The 4,205-nt window shown below is 38.7% G+C and overlaps 1 pseudogene; it reads right to left on the minus strand.

Moving 5' to 3' along the window:
* Nucleotides 1-372: 372 nt before the first annotated feature.
* Nucleotides 373-1,655, minus strand: LOC108521680 (histone-binding protein RBBP4 pseudogene; annotated as a pseudogene).
* Between the last annotated feature and the right edge of the window lie 2,550 nt (nucleotides 1,656-4,205).

The following is a 4,205-nucleotide window of genomic DNA, read 5'->3' on the forward strand; positions in this document are numbered from 1 at the left end:
TCATTTGGTTCTATTCCTTACTCACTCTAGCCTTTACTTAAATGAGTCTGAAAAACTTGAGGATATAGCATAAGAAGAAAAATAATCACACATAGTATACCCCTTTCTGTAGCTACTTTAGACCTGGGTTTGTTACTAGAAAATTCTTGAAGAAAATTTTAATGTAAGTCTGTGGCTTTGCTGAATCAAGCTCCCCCTGCCCCCATTATTATTTAGAAAACACCCACTGTTGGGGCTAATAGCATTATTGGTGGTACCTATTATATAGAGGGATAGCTGAACAGAGTCTGTGTCTTGAAACCAGCATTGAATCACTCTCAGGGTTGAGAGGGAAAAAAGGGGAGTCTAAAATCGCAAGAAGTAAAGACATATCTAGGACTCTTGTCCTTCTGGATCCATGCTTCCTTCAGGGTCTTCATTGTTGTAAATGTTCTCTGCCATTTGCCACACTTGCATGATATTGTCTTCTGTTACAGAACAAATCACCCAAGGTTCATTGGGATTCCAGGAGAAATCAGGTATCTTGGCAGTGTGACCACCATGAATAAACAATAACTCTAGTGGCCCATCTGCTTCATCTTCTGGGGATTGTTTCTCTCCAATTTTACTTAAATCCCAGACATTCAGTCTGCAATTGGTACCACTGGAAGCCAAAATAGTCTCATTGTGAGTTGACCACTGAACCTGGAATATTTTATCCTTATGTGATTCAAAGGAATGCAACTTAAGTTTCAGATTTCTCAGATCCCACAAGTCAACATTCTTGTCAGTGGATCCTGTGGCAAGAATGAACTCACTCTAAGGATTGAAAGAGAGGCAGCAGTGTGAGTGTCACTTCAGCAGTGTCAGCCTCAACTGAGTGGCTTGGTTTGGAAGTAGTGTTTGAATAAGTATCCCAAATCATAAGTTTCTGATCATCAGCAACTGACCCAAACAGAGACTCATGGAGCAGATGCCAGGAAACATCTTCTACTACTGCTGTATGTCCTGTAAAGATGGTGTTCACATCCACCACTTTTCCCTCCTTTGGAATGGCACTGATGTCCCACAGGCAGATAGTGTGGTCATCTGAAGCACTAAGTAAGTGCCCACTGAGATGTGGGTTCCAAGAAATCCCATAGCCTTCCTTCTGATGTCCACGGAGACACAAGTCTGGGTTGCACTCTCCAGAAGGATCTGGTTTAGAAGGGTGTTTTTTATAGTCAAAGACAAGAACACCACTGAAGGAGTCTTTGTTGCGATGATACAAGGGTTCTGGGGCATGTAACGGGCCCTGTTTACTTCTCCTTCATGGTTGATCTTGATTTCTATTTCAGTTTTCCCACTAACTGAACCAAAACCTCCAAATTCTCCTTTCTCGCTGCCGTAGTGTGACACTTCAAACTGACCATCATCATTAGGAAGTTGTACACGGGCTATAACAAGATGGTTTTCTTCATCCAATGTGTATGTCCCCAGGACAAGTTGATGAATGCTGAAATCTTTCCCTTCTCGTCTGGTTACATCTGGAAGCCACTGGGCAGTTAGGCTGGGCCACTCCAGAGCATGGGTCATCACCAAATCATAAAAAAAGGGGTGTTCTTTTTCCGTTTTTTGTACTCATTGATAACTCTTCCTTCCACTGTGTCATCAAAGGCTGCTTCCTTGTCGGCCATGGCAGGCAGGCAAGCTGGGGGAATCCTGGGGTCAAGGTTGCGGGTGAGGGTGGGGGCACTATTATCTTTTAATTTAGTTATATAAAGGTTTTTTGTTTTGTTTGGGATGTTTTTGGTTTACCATTGGATCCTTTCTTTTTCCTCTACTGTCTTGAAATAACTGTTCTGATGTGGGTATTGTTTACTGATGTGGGTATTGTTTACTGTACTTCAAGTATAGTTACTTGAAGTAACTGTTCTGATGTGAGTATTGCAAGGTAACATTTACTAACTATTGAGGAGATTGTAAAATATTTTTTCTTCATTCTTAAAAATCAGTAATTTTACCATGATGTGCTTAAGTGTGTGTCAAACATTCCTGGATTTAGTGAGCCCTTTTAATAAGAGAACTCAAGATTTTCTTTAGCTCAGGGAAACTTTATCTATTATCTGCATCATTATCACATTTTATTCTACCCTCCCGACTCCCACCACCCCCAGCCACCTACCCTTTGTGATCTGCCCTTGAAGCCCCTTATCTCCTCTCTTATTTGTCCTTTTGAGACCTGAGTTAGTGACCTGAGAGATTCAAAAAATCCTTTTGTTGAATTAATTTACTGAATTAGGTTTTTTTTTTTTTTTAGCAAATTCTTCCTGAGATTTACTGCATTTTTAATTTGAAAATCATGTCTATTTTTAGAAAATCTTTTATCATACTGAATCTTAACCCACATTCATTTTTTGTTCAGTAGTCATTTTTTTTTCCTCTGGTAGCTCTGTTTCACAAGGTGGTGTATTTGTTCATTCTCTGTCTCACTGCTGGGACGTATTACGAGGAGAGGGTAGGTGGAGGAGAGGAAGGTAACAGCTGCTCCATTTGGGGGATATTGTCAAGAGGAGAGGGAAAAAGGGGTTCCTATCTTTCCAGAATTTCATATAATCTTACCATAGGATATTTTTGTTTGTTACTAGAAACAGAAGTCTCATAGATTTTATGTTAGGAATCTCAAATCAGGAAAATTATCTGTTTTTTTTTCCTTAAAATTGGCAAAAAAAAAAATTGATTTTACCCCTTTAAATCTTTCTTCTCATCATTACTAGGTTGTTTTGCAGGATTTTGTCAACTGAAATTTTATCTGCAATAATGTCAGAACCTAGTGACACTACAACCAGAGATAGGTAGTATTTTTGGCAATGAAAGTTTATGGTGTAATCCCATATAAACTCCCATATAAACATATAAAATCCCATATAAACATATAAATTGTTCAAATATTAACAATATATAAAAACTAATGAAATATGAAGAAAAATCAGGGATACCTCATTTTATTGTGCTTCACTTTATTGTGTTTCACTTTATTGTGTTTCACAGATTTATTTTTTTAACAAATTGAAGATTTGTGGCAACTCTGCAATAAATCTATCATTGCCATTTTTCCAACAGCTTGGGCTCACTTCATTTCTCTGTGTCACATTTTGTTAATACTGACACAATAATAATAATAAAGTTTGAAATATTTCATAGTTCTCTTTTTTCCTCTCATTCTTATCCGATCATCATAACAGATACCTATCTGTTGTGATGATCAGTGATCTTTGATGTTACTATTATAATTGAAGTTGTGGTAGAAATAGCAAGAAAACTAGAAGTAGAGTGATATCTAAAGATGTGACTGAATTGCTGCAATCTCACGATAAAACTGGAATGAATGAGGAGCTGCTTCTCATCAATGAGCAAAGGAAAGTAGTTTCTTGAGATGAAATCTCATAGTGAAGATGCTGTGAACTTTGTAGAAATGTTAACAAAGGATTTAGAATATTACATAACCTTAGTTGACAAAGCAGCGGTGGGGTTTGGAGGATTGACTCCAATTTTGAAAGCAGTTCTACACAAGGTAGAATGCTATCAAACAGCATTGCATGCTACAGAGAAATCTTTTGTGAAAGGAAGAATCAATCCACGCAGCAAACTTCATTATTGTTTTTTTGAAATGGCCACAGCTACCCCTGCCTTCAGCAACCTCACCCTGATCAGTCCGTAGCCATCAACAATGAAGCAAGAGCCTTCACCAGGGAAAACATTATGACTTCCTAAAAGTTCAGATGATTGTTAGCGTGTTTTTAATTTAATTTAATTTAATTTTCAACACGGAGTCTCACTCTGTCGCCAGGCTGGAGTGCAGTGGCGTGATTTCAGCTCACTGCAACCTCCACCTCCCGGGTTCAAGCGATTCCCCTGCTTCAGCCTCCAGAGTAGCTGGGACTAGGGGTGCGCCACCATGCCCAGCTAATTTTTTGTGTGTATTTTAGTAGAAACGGGGTTTCACCATGTTGGCCAGCTAGTCTCACTGGTTGACCTCGTGATCCACCCGTCTTGGCTTCCCAAAGTGTTGGGATTAAAGGCGTGAGCCACCGCGCCCGGCCAGATTGTTAGCATTGATTTTTGTTGTTGTTAGCAATAAAGTATTTTAAAATTAAGGTATGTACATTATTATTTTAGACATAATGCTGTAACACACTTAACAGACTACAGTATATTGTAAATATAAGTTTTATATGCACTGGGAA

The sequence above is a fragment of the Rhinopithecus bieti genome, unplaced genomic scaffold, assembly GCF_001698545.2.
Source record: "Rhinopithecus bieti isolate Rb0 unplaced genomic scaffold, ASM169854v2 scaffold_60980, whole genome shotgun sequence".
Lineage (NCBI taxonomy): Eukaryota > Metazoa > Chordata > Mammalia > Primates > Cercopithecidae > Rhinopithecus > Rhinopithecus bieti.